The sequence below is a fragment of the Aquarana catesbeiana genome, linkage group LG08, assembly GCF_042186555.1.
Source record: "Aquarana catesbeiana isolate 2022-GZ linkage group LG08, ASM4218655v1, whole genome shotgun sequence".
Lineage (NCBI taxonomy): Eukaryota > Metazoa > Chordata > Amphibia > Anura > Ranidae > Aquarana > Aquarana catesbeiana.
The window spans coordinates 190226047-190249056 of record NC_133331.1 but is presented as its reverse complement, the minus strand read 5'-3'; the positions used below and the strand labels follow the sequence as shown (position 1 = coordinate 190249056).

Here is a 23010-nt window from a genome sequence, read left to right as displayed (position 1 = left end):
TGGTGCCAATCAGTGCCACCTAGCAGTGTTGCAGATCAATGTACCAGATCAGTGCCCATTATGGCCACCAATCAGTGCCCATCACTGCCACCCATCAGTGCCCATCACTGCCACCTATCAGTGCCCATTGGTGCCGCCTCATCAGCGTACATCAATGAAGGAGAAAAATTACCCTTTTTAAAATTTTATAACAAAATATAAAAAAAAAAAAAATTTTTTTTTAAATTCGGTTTTTTTAAATTTTTTTAACAAAAAATAAAAACCGCAGAGGTGATCAAATACCACCAAAAGAAAGCTCTATTTGTGGGGAAAAAATGATAAAAATTTCATTTGGGTACAGTGTTGTATGACCACGCAATTGTCGTTCAAAGTGCGTCAGCGCTGAAAGCTGAAAATTGGTCTGGATAGGAGGGGGGTTTAAGTGCCCTGTAAGCAAGTGGTTAAAAAACATGTGCAAATATGTATAAACTTCTAGTTGGAAGGTTCCTTTCACAGGTGCTGCTGTGCTAGAAATAGTGCAAATCAATATTAAGCACGTGACCAGTGAAATCAGTGAAAAAAGACATGCACATAAACATGTAGCAGTTCTCAGTTGAAAAGTTCATTTCCCAGGTTCCTTTCAAAAGTGCTGCTGTGCTAAAAAAAAAAATGATGATGTAAACAGGTGCATACGGGATCCACACCCCCATTAATGGTTGAACTCACCAGATCCAATGGACCCCCAAGCAGTACTGAGCGGGGTGATGAAAACACCTGGGTGCAATCCTTCCTGGGGTGTTTTAAGGCACAAACATACGGAGAGAGCCCGCATAGTAAAGTGCGTCTGATGCTGCGTTTCTCCCTTCCCACAGGGTGTTATCAAAGACATCTTTGATAACGCCCTGTGAGATGGGGGTTGCCACAAGGAGACCGGTGCCACATCCCCCTACAGCCCAGACCTCGCTCCAAGTGATCTCTCCCTGTTTGGACCCCTGAAAGAGTTCCTCGGAGATCAGCATTTCAGCACTGATGATGAAGTGAAGTAGGCTGTCCTAGGCAAGGCAGGACTTAGGGTGGTGGGGGCCCCTGGGCTTGAGTCACTTTCGGGCACTACCTTCTATACATTACCTTAAGCCTTTCGTTTTCTTTTACGCGCGCCACTCTGATACTGTTTGTCCGCCATTACATCCCTGTCTAATGCAGACAGGTTTTCTCAACGGCAGTAAATGAGGCACTACGTAACTGCCAATAACCAATCAGCAAACCTCAAGATAAGAGTTTAAGAAAAAAAACTATTTAAGGAAAAAACTTACATTTAAATGCTCATCAATGCAGCCTTGTCAGTGTCATTTTCAGCCTTGCAGCCTTGTCAGTGTCATTTACAGCCTTGCAGCCTTGTCAGTGTCATTTACAGCCTTGCAGCCTTGACAGTGTCATTTACAGCCTTGCAGCCTTGTCAGTGTCATTTACAGCCTTGCAGCCTTGTCAGTGTCATTTTCAGCCTTGCAGCCTTGTCAGTGTCATTTACAGCCTCGCAGCCTTGTCAGTGTCATTTACAGCCTTGCAGCCTTGTCAGTGTCATTTACAGCCTTGCAGCCTTGTCAGTGTCATTTACAGCCTTGCAGCCTTGTCAGTGTCATTTACAGCCTTGCAGCCTTGACAGTGTCATTTACAGCCTTGCAGTCTTGTCAGTGTCATTTGCAACTTTGCAGCCTTGTCAGTGTCATTTGCAGCCTTGCAGCCTCCATCTGCAGCCTTATCAGTGTCCATCTGCAGCCTTGTTCGTATCATTTACAGCCTTGCCCAGGCTGCAGGTAAACTGCAGTGACTTGTTAAAGTCACTGCAGTTTAAATATGGCGCCGCCGAGATACACAAAGTCGGTCCTGTGTATCTCAGCTCCTGTCGGCTTTTCTCGGGCTACTCTCGCAGTCCTGCTCAGTCCCGCCCTATGATGGACATAACACAGGTCCAATGGCAGGACTGGGCATGACTGTGAGCGGAACTAGCCGAGTATAGCCGAGTACACTCGGCTGGGGCCCGTGGGGCCCCTATTGGGCGGGGCCCATGGGCTGGAGCCCAGTCAAGCCCAACGATAAGTCCGGCCCTGGTCCTAGGATGGTTCAGGCGTACTGACAAATCTTTCTATGCCAAAGCTTTCCAGTCATTAGTGAAATGCTGGCATAAGTGTATAAATGCAGTTTCCACTCCTCAAAATCTGTGTTCTTGTATTATATAAATTCAAAAGTCCCAGTTTGACTTGAACATCCCTTGTATAGCATCTCTGGAGCTAGCCGCACATGCATCCAGGCCTGTACTGGCCATTGGGACTACAGGGAGTTTCCCGGTGGGCCGATGGCTCAGTGGGCTGGTTTCAGTGACAGCCTGTCAAAGTAATGGCTTTCTTGGTTCACCCTCAACTTCACACAGTGATGTGAGAAAGATGAGAAAAATACAGAGGAGAATAAGTGAAATAGTAAAAGAGGTTAGTGAGGACTCCTTATGTTATGCTACTTATGTTTTTTTGCACAATTGCGTATAGTTTATATACTGTTTTTGTGCTTGTTTGCACAAATAAAGTGGGCCGGTCTGGATGAAGTCCAGGGCCAAATTTTTATCCCAGTCCAGCCCTGCATGCATCACAATTGTATCTCAGGCCAACTTTCCTTCAAACTGCACAGACATGTAAATTTTTGTCAGCTTTGTTGGTGTGGCAAAAAAAAAAGAGAGTTGTGTTTAAAGGTGAGCGTGGTCATGAAGGTGTACACAGATGAAATTTTGAAAATTTGATAACCTTACAGAAGAAAGGGAGAAACAACCCAACATTTACACCAGAATGTGCATTTTTCTAGAAGAGGAGGAAGTAACATCAGGGTGACATCATTTTCTGGATATAATTGGTTGGCTTGGATGAAGAGTATAGCATTGGCTAGAATAAGTGGCAGATTTAACTGCTGTCATGGATACTGGGGGGGGGGGGTAAGCTGTGTACTGGAATGTAGGTTTCTTTGGTGGTATGGATGATATAGAGTTCTGTGTGTAGGGAGGATGTCGATTCAAACATTCTCTTCTCTTGTTTTCACTTTCTGTGTGTTGTGGAACTCAGTAACATATGGAAGTATGGGTGTACTTCTTCCTCCTTCTAAAATGGTTTATAACTGTTAATATCTTCCACTTTCTCAAACTTAGCTAGAAATAGAAATGTATTACAATACAACTACAATCTTTATGTAAGATCATGTATAATATTGTACTAGTATGTGAAACAAATGGGAAGGCTGACCGCAGGTCAGCCTGTATTTGTAGGAGGAGTCAGGCTGTATTTAAACCCGCCCTCTATCCTCTTTTGCCTGTCAACGGTTCTCTCGTGTACAGTCGACAAGCGTAATTTCCGGCGCGACCTTTCTGACGTCACTTCCGCATTTTCGTTTCTACTAGGTGGACGTGCGGCTGCAGCAGGCTCTACTTCTCCCCGTTCTCACGTGCGGGATACAGGTATCGATCGGAGGGGCTACAGGTGAGGTCAGGGGGCCGGCCCATTTGGACTATTGCAGGCCTTGGTGCTGGCCATTTGGGGGGAACGGGGGAGCAGAGCCAGGCAAGTAATGTTTGGGCATTAGCGTCATGTGTGGCATTGGTCTTAGTGTCCGGAGGGGGAGGATGTTGTTTGGGGGTTCCTTCATGGTGGGGAGGTTGTGGCAGGGTGTGTGTAACTCAGGGCAGCTAGGGTCTATGGGCGGGTCTCTGTGGCGGGGGTCCCTGGTGACACTTGTTTCCAGGAGGGCTGGTACAGCCGGGAGGCATGTGCTGCATCACAGTAGGGGATGATTGTAATATTTTCACCTGTTACATGGTTGTTCCTACTGGGGTTTGGTGGTCCATCGGGCCTCTGCTTTTGTTGACTAATTCCAGTTATAGGGCAGCACTGCCTACCACCTTGTTTACTGCTGTCATTTTGGGGTGGGGGGGGGTGCCCTGTGGGCAAGTGGTCAAATGATGAACAACTAAAGCAGTCTGGACTTCTGTTTCTGCCCAACTTTCATTTCTTTTCTAAATTGTATCAAATTACTTTAGATTGCTAGTGTTTTGCAGTATCTACGTAGTGGCGGTTTTTGACCACTACAACTTGTTTATTAATGTGCTTTTGGTATACCAAATTCTCATAACCAGAAAAAAAAATTGCACCATCAGTCCATTTTAGATGCAGGTACCTTCCTATTTTACCTAGGTACCCCACATCATAGCTTGGCAGGGGTCACATAGTGCACGTACTGTCCAGACTTCCCCACTTAGAGGTCATTCCCTGTGTTCCTATACTCCACAAGTCAGGCATGGTTCAGCTACGATGATTTATTTTTCAAACCTGATTTCAATAATGTATGTGTGGTTACAATTGGTAGCGTTGGTATGTTATGTTTCTTTTTTTCCATAGGTATTGTCCCTACGTGCCATCAGGGATCACAAAGGTTTTCCGGCATGTTCTTTTTGTCTCATACATTTTACATGATCATATTTTCATTGGTTAGGCTTATGGCGTTGCACCACTGCGGGGTCGCCCATCACGTTTATGGGTGCTAACGGATTGAGATGATCGTTTCTAATTGGCTTGGACAGTGGCAAGTCTTCTCATCCGTTTCTCATACGTTTAACGTTTCGGTTTTCATACATCATGACATTTCACTACTCATGTAGTGGCCTGGCTTGTCTTCAGGTTCATCGGGCCTGAGTTTACGTTTTGAATTTGCTTGCTATGTCTCAGGTTGCTCGGCCTCTGTAAATTCATGGGTTTGACACATTTTCAGTCCTGCTCATACGTTGTATTTCATGGTGGGCCTCGGTCACCAGATGCAAACCTTGCCAGAAAAATAAATAAATAAGGGGGCGAGGTATCTTTGTCAAAGGTAAGATATGGTTACTTTTAATGTGTATTTCTGGCTTATGTGTGTCTCTTCATCCATTTCTCATACAGAATACGTTTGACTGTTTCATATGTTTTTTCTTTGCACTACTCACTTTGTTGGCTTGACATGCTTGTCAGGTTCTGTAGGCCTGAGTTTACGTTTTTAATTTGCCTACTTCACTTCGGGTTACTCGGCCTCTGTAATTTCATGTGTCTTACACTTTCTCATTCTTACACAATACATATGTCATCTTTAGCCACGGTCAAAAAGAAAAAAAAAGCACAAAGAAGGGTTAATCCATGTCAATGTAAGACATAGGTTTGTTTTTTTCAGTTTTCAGTCCGTTTCAGGTAGGTATTGTTTGTTCCAAATATCGGAAATCCGTGGGGGTTGTTACAAACATTCAAACATTTCTTTGGAACCGACATCGGTCCGCACGCATTGGTAGCTTTTTGTGTGGTTGTGTTCCTTTTCTATAGTGGGGGTTTCTACATATCAACAGGTTGCACAGAGTTCATTCTTGCAGTCCATTTCAGGTTGGTACTTTTCATCTCCCTCTAACACCAGGTTCGTTGTCATCGCATACACGGTACATGATCATTCTTCACATTGTAGGTATTACGGCATCACACCACTGCAGTGTTACCTATGATGTTTATGGGTACCAGCGGGTTGAAATGGTCATTTCTAATTGGCTTGTACGGTGACAAGTCTCCTCATCCGTTTCCTCACTCAACATACGTTCTTACGTCACAGTGTTTTCACTACTCAGATCATTTGGCTAACACTTTTTCAGATTTCCTGGGCCGGACTTTACGTTAATTTGCCTGCTACACCTCAGGTGATTCAGCTTTTGTCTAAATCCCGAGACTGACATGTTTTAGTCCTGCACAAACATACATTTCATTTTTCATTGTCATCTCATACATGTCACGTTCATATCTTCATGTTTTAGATCTTACGGCAACACTCCACTGCAGGTTTCCTCATCCGTTTCCAGTCTCCTCATCCGTTTCTTATGGCTTACTCTACAATTTCATACATCATGACATCTCACTACCCATATCAGTTGCCTGACACATCTTCAGGTTTCATAGGCCTGAGTTTACATTTTTAATTTGCCTAATATACCTCAGGTAACTCGGCTTTGCTAGTTTCTTGAGACTGACATGTTTTCAGTCTTGCACAATGTATGCTTCGTCATTTAATCACAGTTACCTTTGGAAGGTTGTTTTTAAAAAAAAAGTGAAGAGATTTTCCTTTCCTTAGGGTAAGTTTGGGGTATATTTGGTTATAACTCTTGCTTATGACGGTGTTGTTCTCGATTGCATAGGTCATGTCACAGGCAGTGGATATCGAAGAATTTGCCTACATCCCTCCTGCTCCGGCTACGGGTTCTGAACACAGTAGCACGCCCTCCTTAAGAACCTGGACCATCCCAAGACTCATGGCCGAACTACGACACAGGGGTATTTCATACCCAGCTTCAGGTCGCAAAGCGGAGCTATTCAGATTATTATTCCCCTGTGCTTCAGGCTCTAATGCTGAGCAGGTTACCCTATGGTCTGTCGCATCATCCCTTTTACAGATTCACACCACTCTGAGCTCACAGGCAACATCCTGTCAGGAGTTGTGGGCCAGGGTTGAGGTTTTGGAAAACCATCAGTCTGGCCCCAGAGGCTCCTACGGTACTAAGGACATAAGCAGGTTCTGGGACCCCCTTGGTACCATGCCCTGTACCTTTAGCTTAAGGTAAAAGTACAAGTGCTCCTTCCATTACCCCGGCATCCTACCAGGTACATCCAGGGCATTCCAGAGTTTACTCCTGGCCCCAGCTCATTCAGCTGACATAGCGGATGCTTTCAAACTTCTCCCGATTCTGCCGTCACTCTGGCAGTGGCATAGGATAAAGTGGAGGGGTCTGTATTATTTTTCTACTAAATTTACCTTTGGGTCCAACCCTTGGCTATTTGATACCTTCACGCACGCACTCAGCTGGATAGCCACCCATATAGAATGCTGTCAAGAAGTCATCCACTCTCTGGACGATTTCCTCCTCATCAAAAGTTCCAAACAGGCCCCCTCCGATCTATAGAAGCTGACATCAGTTTTCTCTGCTCTCAACATCACACTGATGGCAAGAAAAATGGAAGGCCCGGTGACTGCACTTACATTTCTGGGGATTACGCTGGATACTCAGGCTATGTAGGCCAGTCTGCCTGCAGACAAATTATACAGAATCAAAGACCGGATATACCAAGCCTGATCCAGGGTAGAATTGTAGTCACTGTCAGGCATGCTAAATTTTGCCATGAGGATCATTCTCCAGGGTAGGTCATTCATTTCTCGTTTGTTGGCCTTGTTGCCTTCAGCCCCCAATTCTGACTCTTGGGTCAAGTTAGATTCCGCAGCGCTATCTGACTTACATATGTGGGACGAGCTCCTCTAACATTGGAAAGAAATCACCATGTTCTTCCCTGCAAAGTCATTTTTTTCTCAAAATCTTGACTGATACAGCAGCCACCAAAGGCTATGCGGCTATTTTTGGCACTTACTGGCTAGCTGGGCTATGGCCAGATGAGATTTTGGCTATTCCAGGGTTTACGGAGACATCAGCTTTGTTCAAGAATTGCCCCATAGTGTCGGCAGTGTGGGCGTGGGGTCACTTTTGGATAGGTTAAACTGTTGTTTTCTCCACGGAAAATCAGGCTACCTCAGAAATTTATAACAAAGGCAGAGCCAGGTCTTTACCCATCAGGCCTTTTTTACGTAGGCTGATTTGGCTGTCCCTTCAGTTCCATTTCCACATACACAAGGTTCATCAGTGGTGTAGAGAATACAGCAACGGATGCTCTGTCCCGTTTTAAATACCCGCTATTTTCTGACAGGTCCCGGACACAGACGCCTGTGCCACACTGTCCCCATATTTCTTGCTGCTAACGATGAACTAGGTTCCCACTGGGCTTATGCGGCAAATTTGATCTACAAGTCATTATCAATTAACACCAGGAAGGCTTATGACATGGCCCGGAAAACCTTCCAGGCTTTCCAGTCTTAGTATCTTGGGAGTGATTGTCACAACATACTGGTTTTTGTTGCCTTCTGCCACTCATGGCTCAAGCTATCCTACAGCACTATCAAGACATAGCTGGCAAGAATCCTACTCCCTAGTGCTCCCCTCTCCTCAGCACAGTTCATGAAACGTTGCTGCACCTTGCTGTCAACCCTAGGTTTGGACCCCAAAGCTTATTCCGGCTATTCTTTCAGAATAGGTACGGCTTCCGCTGTTTCTTGCCAGAGGGTTCCCATTTATGTGATTAAGAAGTGAGGTAGGTGGAATTCAGTATGCTTCTCCAGATATATCCAGGATCCACATGTTGACATGTCACGGGCTTTCATGCATTTGGCTGGTTAATGTTACATATGATTACTTTCAATTAATTGTTTGCTAGCTCATCCTACTGTCTTTATTTTTGCCCCCTTTAGGCATACTGACCATGTGACTATGGCACACCCCAGGTCACTTTTCCCATTCCCCCTCATACTTTTTCCTAATACGGTCTACTAGGGACTCTGAGTACAAATGGTAAGGCTGACCTCAGGTCAGCCTGTATTTGTAGGAGAAGTTGGGCTGTATTTAAACCCTCCCTCTATCCTCCATTGCCTGTTGACGGTTCTCTCGTGCCCCACCCACCCTTCCCCTTTTCTTTCTATTTCTTCTCTTTTACTTATACTTGGGTATGCCCCCTTTATGCATATTGATTATGTGACTACTGCACACCCCAGGTCGCTTTTCCCGTTTCCCCTCATATCTTTTCCTAATACGGTCTACTAGAGACTCCTAGTACAATTGCAAATATGTTCAGGATTTCATAGGTTAGATGTGAATATTCTGACCTTAGTTTGGAAATTGATAATGGGAATTCAAAAGTAGGCAAACATGCATCTGTTCATGAACTAGGTTAAATTGTTTTGGGGTTTTGAAGTGTTTCATGATGCTCTAGTATGCATGTCTGCCCATCTGACAAAATTGTATGTGTGTATATATTTATTTGGTCAAATGCACCATTCTACCAGAACTGATCATTGAGGGAAATAGAGTCTAAACTGATTGTTAAGCTAGAAAGAGACATAAAGGGAGCTGTTTATATATTATTAGGAGAAGTGGCAGAGTGGTTGCTATTTATGGAATGCCAGAATAGAAAGAGAAGGTAGAATGAAAATTGGTTGTGAACAGGGAGGTATAGAGGAGGTAGAGTTGAAGCTGATCAACAAGTGATGGAGGAAAAGGAGGAACAACAGCAGGCTGTCCCACCACAGCCGAGTGGATTTCAAAGACAGAGAAGTAGCCGATGGAGGAATAAAGAGAGAGGAGGCTGTGCATGAACCGATGAAGTTTCGTGAGTGAGAAATAGGCAAAAGTAGGGGGGCGGGGCATTTGAGAAAAGATTATCATGGAGCATGTGAAGGGATAGAGGAGATATAGTGAGATCAGGGATAGAGTAGGCCAAGCATGATCTGATCTTGAAACTAATGCTGGCCATACACTATACAGAAAATCGGCCGAACCCATTTTCGAAAAACGAACGTTCGACCGTGACCGCAAACGATCGTGCCATCATATAATGACCGATAAATTGTTCAGTGGACATGAATAAATAATTTTTTGTTTGTTTTTTTACATATACCTAGTGCAGACAGTTTGGACGGGAAACACATTAACCTTGCAATTTATCGTACGTTCGGCAGAAATTTTCCAAACTTCCCGTTCGTTTTTTCCCACAAAAACGTCACAAACGATTATCGATTTGTGCCCATTAACTTGCCGAAAAACGTACGAAGTGTCTATACGAACGATTTTTCGCCCGATTTTTCGTATAGTGTATGGCCAGCATTAGATAGAGTGCTGTTGTACATAGTTTTGGGCATGGGGGGGGGGGATATTGTGGCTGGGGAAGTAAAGTTACACTAACTGTAAACAATGAAGAGAGAAAATGTATTCATAACTGCTTGTTGATGAGGCTGCTAAGAGGGCAGCAACAGCTGGCTGTGTATCTCGATGGAAAGCAGAGGAGGAACTGATCATTAACTGGATGGAAAGTAGAGAGGGAGCTGGTTGTGGCCTGGGTGAAGGAGTCATAAAACTGTAGTGCAGGTGTTTGTACCAGCCATAATATACCTGTGACAATGGGTGGGAAGGGGCAGAGGATCATGCATATTTAGGAAATGGCAGATGAATTTAATATCTGATTGTGTCTCTATTATGGCAGTTATTAGATTGTGGTGAAGGAGTCCAAATAAATTATAACAGAGAGGATAGTATGATAATACATAGGAAGCACAGAGTGCCAAAGACACTGGGGTTGAATTACTAAAACTGGACAGTGCAAAATCTAGTGCAGATCTGCATAGAAATCAGCTTCCAGGTTTCTTTGTCAAAGCTTAACTGAACAAGCTGAAGTTAGAAGCTGATTGGCTACCATGCACAGCTGCACCAGATTTTGCGCTCTTTAGTTTTAGTAAATCCACCCCACACAGTGTTGCCAACCTACCAGATTGATATTTACTGACACAACACCCAAAATTTACTGGCACAGCCAAGTTTTTACTGGCATTTCCAAAAGTTACAAAATTACATTTTAAGTGCAAATTAGAGTATTTAGGTGACAAACATATGCAATGTGCAATTAGCAATATGATTTAAGGTAGATAATAAGGCAAAAAACATATCTCTTATTTTATTTTAGATATAGTAAGTAAGTAGCTCAGGGACAGGACTCAGGAGGGCAAGAAATTAGAATGGGAGACACACATACAATTGACTCTCACAGTGACACTGACAGCAGTGTGCAGCAGTACAGATGAGGATGAAACCTCACTGATATGACACTTCCCCTCCTGAGTCACAGTGACAGTATCTCTCCAAGCCAAGTGGTCCCTTCAGTCCACTCCAGTCCAAACAGCACTGACGGTCCCAGACTGTCTTGCTCCCATACTGCAGACCCGCACACAAGGCTCTGGCCACTCTGCTGGGGCTCCAATGCACCGCCAGAGCCACCCAATCACACTGTAGAAGGCACTCGGATGGTCTCAGCCGGCTTGGGACCAAGCTGAGCGTCACAGCTATATTTTTTACTGGCAACCTTTTACTTTTACTGGCATTTACTGGCAGGAGAAAACTGCCTGTTTTTACTGGCTGCCAGTAAAAATACTGATGGTTGGCAACACTGACCCCACAGGACCACAAAATCACACTGGAACACAAAATCGCCAACAAAGCCCAAGGTCTCAGAGTTAAGGTAGTATAAAAACCTCAAGGGATCAGCAAGTGTGCAGTTCTGCATGCAACAGATTATAGTGAAATACTGGGGTGGAGAGTGGTGTAAGTACAGACATGTTCAGGCTCTAGTGTGGACATTAGTGTGATGCCTGCAAGAGAAACTATTGTTTTCCTTCATCATTTATCTTGATTGTATAATCCTCCAGCAATGTAACCAAAGGCTACAATCTCTCTCTGGAGAAGGAGAGTAATAAAAGCCACTAAGAAATTCTAAGTAGCTGGTCAGTGCTGGAACCTGCTTATCCTGTGAGCAGCTGGGCAGGGCTGAGACTCAGTGGGGTTGATTTACTAAAACTGGAGAGTGCAAAATCTGGTGCAGCTGTGCATAGTAGCCAATCAGCTTCTAACTTCCTCTTCTTCAATTTAGCCTTGACAAAAAAAAAAAAAACCTGGAAGCTGATTCTAGGCAGAGTTGCATCAGATTTTGCACTCTTAAAGTTCCACCCATTTAAAAGTCAGCAGCTACAAAAAGTTGACTTTTAATAAAAAGAAACTCACCTGTCCCATGGTCCAGCGATGCGGCCGCCCGAAGCCTCACTTCTCTCCCGCCTCCGCGGCATTGCAAGTATGGGCCCCTGGCTGTGGCTTCATAGCCAGGTGAGTACTGCACATGGGCGAGCTGCGCTGTGTGTTGTGAATGGCCGAGCAATCTTCTGGGACCTGTGACGTGTCTCAGAAGATTGTAGGGAGGGAGGGGGGGGAGGTGTTCTGCTCCAGGAGAGGAAGTGGGAGCCGGGTACCTGTGAAAACTAGGTACCCGCCTCCCCCAAAAAAATATCAGGGGGTCACCAGTACTTAAAGCGGAAGTTCCACTTTTGGGTGAAACTCCGCTTTAAGTTTTAGTAAATAAACCCCGATGTCTTTGGCACTCTGCACTTCCTATGTATTATCATGCTTTCCTCTCTGTTATAATGTCTTTGGACTCTTTCATCACAATCTAATACAATCTAATAACTGCCATCTGATAATGGCTGAAAACTCAAATGTGAATTTTTTATTTTAGTTTTAGTAAATTGCATATGCCTGACTGAATGAGCCCTAATAAAGTAAAGGGTAGGATGCATGTACTGGGGTTGATGGTATATTTACCCACTTCAGCCCCGGAAGATTTGGCTGCTGAATGACCAGGCCATTTTTTGCGATACGGCACTGCGTCGCTTTAACTGACAATTGCGCGATAGTGTGATGTTGTACCTAAACAAAATTGACATCCTTTTTTTCCCCACAAATAGAGCTTTCTTTTGGTGGTATTTGATCATCTCTGTGGTTTTTATTTTTTGCACTATAAACAAAGAGTGACAATTTTGAAAAAAACGCAATATTTTGTACTTTTTGCTATAATAAATATCCCCATTTTTTTTTAAAAGGCAAATTTTTTCTCAGTTTAGGCCGATATGTATTCTTCTACATATTTTTGATAATAAAAATCGCAATAAGCGTATATTGATTGGTTTGCGCAAAAGTTATAGCATCTACAAAATAGGGGATAGATTTATAGCATTTTTATTATTATTATTTTTTTTACTAGTAATGGTGGCGATCTGCAATTTTTATCATTACTGCGACATTATGGCAGACACAACGGACAATTTTGACACTTTTTGGGACCATTGGCATTTATACAGTGATCAGTGCTAATAAAAAAGGCATTGATTACTGTAACATGACGGCAATTTGCGCAGCCGAGCTATGTTGCCGCAGTACTCCGCCTGCTGGTCGGCAAGCGGTTAAAGTCTATTGCCATTGAACTGATATCCCCTGCAGTCACCAGCAGGAATTTATCCCTGCAGAAGTCACTGGCTCTGTGCCCTTTCCCCCTTTGGAGTTTTACTTCTTCTTTTGAAGAAGATCTAAGAAGTTTGAGACTCCTGATAAAGGACATGTTTAGTAGGGAGATCTTTGAGCTTGATGGGGAATTTCCACTATCAGTTACAGAAGATTTTAAATAAATGTGTAATTCAGTCTGCCAATATCTATATAAAATAAAAAAAAATACAAAGTTCTTATTTGTAAGTTAGCCCAGACTCCTGGTTTCCACCATACTCTTCCACAGTTATTTTAGTGGAGAGCGATGTGTCACTGAGCATTGACAACAGGTTAACTGCACCCATCATAGAATGCTAATATCTAAGTGCAAAGACACTAAAGCAACCTGCAGTCTCAACTTTTCAATAGGAGAAGATCCCATGCTGAAACTACTAAAACTATTCTATAATAATTTATTCTTTTTTTTTTTCTTAACAGTAAGGTTTTCTGCAATGTACTGTAGTAGTCGTTATGTTCTGGATAACAAAAGACAGGTGTTATGGAAAGACATGTCATGTCTTTGTCATGTCACATATTTTTACTTGCTGTGCTGTCTAGACACCTATGCTATTCTACATAGATAAAATGATAAACTGCTAATAGGAGTTAGCATAACTGGCATTGACAGCACTCAAAGCTCAAATGTTTTTGTTTAAGTGAATTACTTTTACATTATATGCAGTGAATGCAAATAAGAAATTTGTGTTAAATTATCTATCTTTGTTCACTGTGTGTAGCGCTTACCCCTAGAGCCACTGCTTCTCAGGCCCCCTGCCTGAGGATCCTAATAGTACCATACACTCTGACACACCTAGCTGGGTGGGGAATATTCATTGCAGATGTGCATGCAGTACCCAGGTAGCGAAAAGAGATATGGCCAACAGTAACAACACTACAAAAAGTTAAACAATAGCAAGAAATATACTGTAAATAGTTGAAGAGTAGCAAGAAATATACTGCAAATAGGTGAACAGTAGCAAATAATATACTGTGGAAACAAATAATTGACATAGAGAGCAACCCCACCTAAACCCTATACTGGGACAATTCTAAATAAGGGGAGTCACACCACCATAACAGTTCAGCAGTCAGTAATATACTCTCTCTTTTGCTGGCCAGCTTGTTGAGGTCCAACTCTTATGTCAGAGCGCTCAGAATAATCGGTCAGTTATAAAGGAACTGGCTCTGTGGTGCTTGCAGGTAACAATGTCCCTCTGGTCAGAAATATAGCAATGTAGGAATTGCTCCAAGGACTAATTGGCTTGTTCTGTGGCCCCATTAGACTGCGGATGATACGCAGAGGAGAAAGCAAGCTGAATTCCCAACTGTGCACAAAAGGCTCGCCAGAACCGGGACACAAACTGATTACCCCTGTCAGAGACAACCACCTTGGGTAGCCCATGTAAGCGAAAGATCTCCCGAGCAAAAATGGAAGCCAGTTCCTTAGAAGTGGGCAACTTCTTAAGTGGAATACAAAGAGACATTTTTGAGAACCGGTCAACCACCATGAGGATAACTGTGTTGCCCTGGGAGTTGGGTAACTCCACAATGAAATCCATAGACAGGTGGGTCCAGGGCCTCCCTCCATTGGGTATGGTTTGTAGGAGGCCCACTGGAAAGTGTTGTGAAGTCTTACTCTGAGCACACACGGAACAGGCAGCTACGAAGGCAGATACATTAGCACATAGACTAGGCCACCAGAATTGTTGGGAAATGGCCCAAAAGAGTTGATTCTTCCCAGGGTGGTGAGCAGCCTTGGGAGAATGGTAAGTCTGGAGCAGTATGGAGACTCTCTGGGACAAAGCAGCGGTCACAAGGTTTCTCAGGAGGAGCATGAACCTGAGCAGCAAGAATTTTGCCACCCAAAGGAGAAATGAGACTGGTGCAAACCGTAGCCAGAATACGATCAGGAGGAATCACGGGAACCGGAACTGACTCCATCTTGGAAGTGGATGAAAATTGTTGTGAAGCGTCAGCCCTTACATTCTTAGTACCAGGTAAGAATGAGACAATGTAATTGAAACTAGACAAGAAAAGAGCCCATCGCGCCCTTCTGGGAGAGAGGCGTTTAGCCTCAGATTAGAATGTGAGATTCTTATGGTCAGTAAGAATGAGAGCCGGCACAGTGGTACCTTCGAGGAGATGTCTCCATTCTTTCAGGGCTAAAATGATCGCTAACAGCTCTCTGTCACCAATCTCGTGATTCTTGGAAAAGTAGTCACAAGGATGCATAACGCTCTCAGAGGTAGGACTTTGAGACAGAAGGGCGCCAACTCCAGTCTCAGAAGCATCAGCCTCAAGGATAAAAGGTAACATAGGATCAGGATGTGCCAACACAGGAGAAGAAACAAAGGCAGTCTTGAGACTCTCAAAGGCCTTAACAGACTCCAGAGAACAACACTGTGGGTTACCGTCCTTTCTGCTCATGTCAGTCATATCAGCTTGACCAGACACAAGAAGTTACGAATAAACTTCTGATAATAGTTGGCAAAGCCAAGTAAAACACTGCAGAGGACGTAAACCCACAGGTCGGGGCCACTGTAGGACTGCTGAAAGTTTCTCTGGGTCCATCGAAAAACCAGCAGTGGAAATGACATAACCCAGGAATTTAACCTGTTCATAAAGGAATTTGCACTTCTCCAATTTACAATGGAGATTGTTCTTTCTTCGTTTCTGAAGCACACGACAGACATCTGTGTGGTGGCTCTCCAGGGATATGGAAAATATGAGGATATCGTCGAGATAAACCACCACACATAACTGCAACAAATCTCGAAGGACATCGTTACTAAATTCCTGGAAAACTGCCGGGGCGTTACAAAGGCCAAAAGGCATTAAGTGGTACTCATAATGGCCTGTTCTGGTATTAAATGCAGTTTTCCACTAGTCGCCCACCTTAATCGTCACAAGATTGTATGCCCCTCTCAAATCAAGCTTTGTGAAAACCGTTGCTCCCTTGAGGCGGTCAAATAACTTCCTAATCAACGGAATCGGATAGGCATTCTTCATTGTGAAAGGATTGAGACCCCTATAATCAATACAAGGTCTCAGTTCACCACTCTTCGTCTTCACAAAGATGAAACCAGCACCAGCTTTCAAATGAAACCTCGAAAAAGTGCATCTGCAACATACTCCTCCATGGCCTTATCCTCCAAGGCAAAGGGTAAACCTGGCCACGAGGAAGTATGGCACCGGGTTGAAGGTCAATTGCGTAATCATACAACCGGTGTGGAGGCAAACTACCGGCTTGACCTTTGTCAAAGGCTTCGCTAAAGTCGCAGTACTCCTTCGGCAGGGAGGAGAGAGATGTGCACAGGACCTTGGCTACCTTCTAGAAGCATGTCTTACTGCATTGTGGCGACCAGGAGAGAACCTCAGCACAGACACAGAGCCAATCAAAAGAGGGGTTGTGCCACTGTAACCAAGGATAACCAATAACCAGTGGAAACTTAGGTGAGGAAATAACTTGTAATTGGATTATCTCATGGTAAAGAGCCCCTACGCCCGTGGACAACGGAACAGTCTTATGAGTCACATGGGCAGGCTGTAGAGGCCTCCCGTCAAGAGCCTCAATGGCAAGTGGAGTGTCACACAGCTGCAGCGGAATTCAGTGCTTCGATACAAAGGCAGCATCAATCAACATGTCTGCAGCCCCAGAGTCAATTAGAGCCTGTATCTCGGTGGACGACTCAGCCCAAGAAATGGTAACCAAAACCAGGGGCTTATCCTTCTGGTTAATGGGGACGAAACAACGCCACCTAAAGTTTGTCCATGACAGGACCTCAAGGTTCGGGCACTCCCTGGATGGGTAGGACAAGACTTCAAAAAGTGACCTGCCTGGCCACAATAAAGGCACAATCTCTCCCTCCTCCTAAGAGTTCTCTCATCCACAGAGACGCCGTGAAGCCCAAGTGCATGGGTTCATCTTTGCTGACCGACTTGGTACCAGGAGGCATGGGAGGTGAGGGAGGCAAGGGTGGGACTGCAAAGCTTGGAGACAAATATACAGGAGGCTTCTGCAAACGCTCCTTAAAAGAGAGTCTTTCTCTGAGCCTGGAGTCAATGAGGATGGCAAACGTGATCAATTTCTCTAGCTCAGTGGGTATATCTCGGGCTGCTATCTCATACTTGATGGTATCTGAGAGACCATGAGAAAAAGCAACTACGAGGGCCTCATTGTTCCAAGCAACCTCTGCTGCCAGAGTACGGAATTCAATGGCTTAATCGGCCACACTTCTCGTACCCTGATGGACATGAGGCACTTGGTAGCAGAAGCGGAGCATGCGGGAACGTCAAATACCCTTTTAAAGGAAGCCACAAACTCAGGATAACTCAAGACAACAGGTTTTTGTGTCTCCCATAGAGGGTTTGCCCAGGCCAGGGCTCTCTCAGAAAGCAAAGCCGTGCGACTCAGGAACATTTGTAACGCCATGGCAAACTGATCCATGCGGTGATCCTGCTCATCCAATCTGGGAAAAAATATTACCAACAAGTGGATTAACTGTATCTTCTGAATTCATGGCCTTCGTCTACTGTCAGAAACCATGAATCAGACCGAGACAGAAGTATAGTTAAATCTCACTTGTTTAATAATAACAAAAAATGTAAACAGAGTAAACGTAGTCAAAACATAGCCAGAGTTCAGGAACTGGAACGGATAGTCAGACAAGCCAAAACGTCAGGGAGCCAGAGATGAGAATAGTAGAACAGCAAGCAGGATCTGGAGCCAGAAGGAATGTCAGCCAAGCAAGTCTTTAACAGGAACACAGGAGAGCGTCTCTAGAGATGTGACCAAGACAAAGGCAGAGATCATCTGGGCTGGAATGGCTTAAGTAGGCAGGACTGACGAGCAGGATATGATCAACAGGTGAGTCACTGTGGAGAGATAGGAGCTGGCAATTAGCCGACAGCTGAGCGGCCAGCTCAGAGAAGGAAGGACTGAACCCAGCTCTGACATGCAGGGACTGTCATCCCTATCCTTGACCAACCAACTGGTCACCTCTTCTGTGTAGTAAATTGGTGCTTAAATCAAAAGTTTAAAACATGGATACAAATGGAATTGGATGACATATGCATGTCACTACAGGAACAGCATGGCTCAAAACTACCTTACCTAAATCTATCGGATGCTACCTCTAGGGATAATCTTATGGGTAACAAATTAAATATTACATCTACCTATCATTTGGCCATATCCCTCTCCTTTAATTACAGTTATTGGGGAGCCAGAATTTCCCAAGGGTCTCAAACAAAGATTTGAAGGAGCTCCTAGAAGTACAGATTTTGTGTAAAGAACTTTGTACCCTCTGGGGGATGGGCCACTTTTCAGGAGATTCAATCACTTCTGTAGCCCCCATTAGCTACTGGAGTGCAATGCAGTTTGGACATTTCATGTAATCTATCCCTTAGCACCCTTTTCTTTCCAGAGGCCTCACTTTATTCAAAAATCCATGACATACAGCTCAGAGTTTTTAGTTTCATGCACCATTCAACTTAGGACTTCGAATGATAAGAATTGCTCTTTGAACATGCAGTAGCAATATACATACCATACCCTGACTATTCAGGTAATGAATGCTCTCTATGACACATGCTATGGCAAATCCATGCCTCGTTGTTCATCTTTTTGTGTATGCTACATACTTGGAGCTCTGAGGGATAAAGTACACTCTATATAATAGCAATATTTATATGCTGACTTAAAAAAAAAAAAAAATCCTCTGTATGATTAAATGCTAGGCCATATTCTATGCCTCATTGTTCACCTTTTTGTTCTATATTTTGACATGAATGTACTCATGGTATGTCTAAATAACCAATTAAAAAAGAAAAGTGCATTCAATTAAGGTATGGGCTTCTGAGCTTTCCCAACCTAATGATCACCCCAAACCCACAGCTCAATCACAGAACTACTGTACCTGCCTGGAGTTTGCATGTTCTCCCTGTTCCTGTGTGGGTTTCCTCCAGGTACTCTGGTTTCCTCCCATACCACAAAGACATGCTGGTAGGTTAATTGGTTCCTAGCTAAATTGGCCCTAGTATGTGTACATATGAATGTGAGTTAGGGACCTTACATTGTAAGCACTTTGATGTGAATGTACAATAGATGTAAAGTGCTGTGTAAATTGACGGTGCTATATAAATACCTGTAATAAATAAATAAATGATCCTAACGCCTCTTCTACAGTACTCTAGTAATTTCCTCCAGATTGCACAGTATGTGCTATCTTCTTTAGAAGTGATTTGGCTGCACATTTGTGATGGTAACAGAGAAGACTTGAATATGGTAATAATACTCTATGGAACCCTAGGGGTGGGGACCCAGTTGCAAATATAAGCTCTGCTACTTATGTTTCTTTATCACTCCAAGTGATAATCAGAGTCTTTAGCAGACATTGCTAGCTGGTAATCGGCTGGATATAAGTCATACACAATTGAGTAGTGGCATTTCCTTTGTGCGCATTTCATTATTTTTCTTTTTCAATTCCTTTTGTGGACAGCTTATTTGCAGTATTTCCCATGCAGAAACGTGTAATGCTCTTTTCTATGAGAGTATGAAGAACTATCTTTAAATCATTCAGAAGTTTCCAATTCATTGTTAGTATTTGCCCGCATTCTCTAGCTTAGTAACTCTTAAACAGCCCAATTGGAATCCAAATAAAGTTGCTTTCAGAAAGCAGTCCATGTATGACCACCCTATCATGGTACATCTACAAACAGTGATACTATTCTAATTTATAAGGACACTAAAGCTGGATCATATATGTAGTAAACTGAGAGTAACAAAAATCAAACTTGCTGCAACCTATTACCATGTTACAATATATGCAGTTAACTAGAGAAAAGAGGATTGCTATTTAACTACCGTTGTATTAAAGTTCCTGCAGTTTTTTTTTTAAAGCCAAACCCTGCAAGGGTTCAATGCTTCTTTGGGTCTAGGGGAAGGGAAAAGCAGTTATATTTAGCCAATCCTCCACCTCCATTAGCAGACGGTGCTTCCCTATGCTCAGTGGCAGTGGATTGCTCCTTGGCATTCTCCTTTCCCTCCTTTCCAATGCAGAGTTATGGGCCCTGCATCAGTTCTGGATAACGTCAGAGGACTTTTTACTGTGGAAGCATAAGGAAGTCTGGCCTTGCAGCCTGGAGGAAGTCTGTAAAGACAGAGGATTGGGTAAGAAAAACAGCTTTTTGTTGCCCCTAGACCTAAACAAGAATTTAACCCTTGCACTGAATGGATGGCCCTATTGCAAGTGAGCATTGTATGTCTAGGCCATGAAAAAATGCAGACGATTTTGAAAAAAAAATATTATTTTTTTTACTTTCTGCTATAAAACATATTCAATAAAAATGCTTTAAAAATCTAATTTCTTCATAAATCTAGGCCAATATGTTTTCTGTTACATATTTTTGGTAAAGAAAATCCCAATAAGCGAATAAGCGTATATTGATTGGTTTACATGAGTGTTATAGTGTCTTCAAACTATGGTATATATTTATGGAATTTTTATTCATTTACTTTTATGCTAGTAATGGCGGTTATCAGTGACTTATAGCGGGACAGCAATATTGCAGTAGACAATTGGACACTAAATGACACTTTGTGGGAATCAGTGACACTAAAGCAGTGATCAGTGCTAAAAATATACACTGTTACTGTACTAATGACACTGGCTGGGAAAGGGTTAAACATCTAGGGTGATCAAAGGATAAACTGTGTGCCCAGCCCATGTTTGTGTGACTTTTTTTTGTGTGTGCTGCTTTTACTAGAGGAAGAGATGGGTTTTATTCCCTGCTTTGAATACACAGAACCATTCCTTCCCCCCTGCAAGAACTGAGATCTGCCTTGTTTACGCAGGCAGTTCTCTATTCTGTGTGTTTTACCGATGATTGGTGGGTGCCAGCAGACATCAAGTGCCCAGCACCCGCAAACTGGCTTCTGCTGTGATTTATCACAGCAGAAGTGGGCTGCCGTTGGCAAGCCCCCTAGGCAGAAGTGCAGAATTCTGTATATATATGTGATTCTGCACAGGGGAGCCCCCCTGAAGCAGTAAATCTGCTATGGGGTGGATGGCAAGTGGTTAAATGAACTGTTCACTCTTAAGATTAACCTTGCAACCTGATCCACTACAGTAGGCACTGTAGTAAAACCTTCTGCTCCTTATCTCTCTTTTTTTATTACACACACCAAACATTTTGCAAACCTGTCACAACCATGATTTGACCAGGTTTTGGAGAATGTAATCTGAAGACAGGAGCAAAATACTATGAACTTACTGGAGTGACTCATGCTGGAGAGTCTGTCTTAATGTCTCCCATTATTCAAAGTCAAGAGAAGAGAAAGTGTTAATTTAATCTAGTAGGGCAGGGTAAAAACCTATGGCATTTTTTTATCCCTATTTGTGTCTTTATTAGTGAAATGGGCCCTCTGTTTGTCCAGGTAACCACCGCCACTGGGACTGAAGGTGAGAGAAAACCCCAAATTTGAGTTGTCTCCAGAACATGAAAATAGGGGAAATCTTCCAGGAGGGACACTTGTTCTGGTGGCAACTGTCTAAGAAAGGATTTACATAACTCTCAGAGATTGCCTGCCACTTCCGTAAAAACGGAGTCCCCCCTGTGAAAAAAGAATTAAAAGTGAGCAGCTACAAATACTGTAGCTGCTGACTTTTAATATATTGACACTTACCTGTCCAGGGAGCCCGCGATGTCGGCACCCCAGCCGATCTTCAGATTGGCTCCCGGGTGCTGCCGCAGACATTCCTGGTAAGGGAACCAGGCAGTGAATACTTTCGGCTTCACTCCTGGTTCCCTACTGCGTATGAGCGAGTCGTAATGAGCATTCTGATTGGTCCCTATTGTCTTCTGGGACCTGTGTGTCTCCCAGAAGACAGCGGGGGGGGGGGAGGATATGCCGGACATAGTTTAGTTCGCCACACATTCCCTGGAAGTGGGAGCAAATACCTGGATTTGACAGGTATCTGACTGATCCCCCTCCCCCCGAAAGGTGCCAAATGTGACACTGGAGGGGGGGAGGAATCCGAACAGTGGAAGTTCCATTTATGGGTGGAACTCGGCTTGAAAGCAGTACTTCACCGTTTCAAAAAAAATTAAAGTCAGCAGCTACAAATACTGTAGTTGTTGACTTTTAAAAGAAGGACACTCGCGTGTCCAGGGGTCTAGCGCCTTCCTCACCTGTAATGTTTTTTTGCCGGTTTAAGAATCCCTGGGGCCGGCATGTTTACTGTGGCCAACTGGCTGTGATTCCTTGTGGCTTCACAGCCGGGTGTCCACTGCACATGTGTGATCCATGCTGTGCTTTGTGAATGATCCCACAGCCTTCAGAGACTTGTGACATGCCCCAGAAGGTTGCGGGCGTGGGGAAAGAGAACTTCCAGTGGATCCATCTGGGAACCAACCTTCCTTGCATACAAGCCAGGAGTGATGAAACATGTCAGGGAAGGATGGTTCCCAGGTGGGGACGTGATATGCAGTTATTTTGTTGACAGTTAATAAATACAGCAAGAGTGGAGTGCTCCTGTTTGTTTTTTAAAACTTTGATTCACTTAGTTCACAAGCATAGTGTCTCTTCTGTATAAGGTGCCTCAAACAAGCATAGTGCCCCCTCTGCATAAGGTGTCTCAAACATGCATAGTGTCACCTATGTATAAGGTGCCTCAAACAAGCATAGAGCCTCCTCTGTATAAGGTATCTCACACAAGCATAATGTCCCCTCTGTACAAAGTGTCTCATACAAGCAAAGTGTCCCCTCTGTATAAGGTGTCTCATACAAGCATAGTGTCCCCTCTGTATAAGGTGTCTCACACAAGCATAGTGTCCCCTCTGTATAAGGTATCTCATACAAGCACAGTGTCCCCTCTGTATAAGATATCTCATACAAGCATAGTGTCCCCTCTGTATAAGGTATCTCATACAAGCATAGTGTCCCCTCTGTATAAGTTGCCTCACACCAATCTTAAATGTTTGGA

General features: G+C 43.7%; 1 protein-coding gene and 1 long non-coding RNA gene across 3 annotated transcripts in view; one reads left to right on the top strand and one right to left on the bottom strand.

Moving 5' to 3' along the window:
- Positions 1 to 23010, top strand: part of LOC141106185 (uncharacterized) — a 527211-nt gene that overhangs the window by 362326 nt on the left and 141875 nt on the right. The window lies entirely within an intron of this gene.
- The window catches only part of OPN4 (opsin 4), a 168537-nt gene that overhangs the window by 143734 nt on the left and 1793 nt on the right, over positions 1 to 23010 (bottom strand). The gene's annotated exons all lie outside the window — the stretch shown is intronic.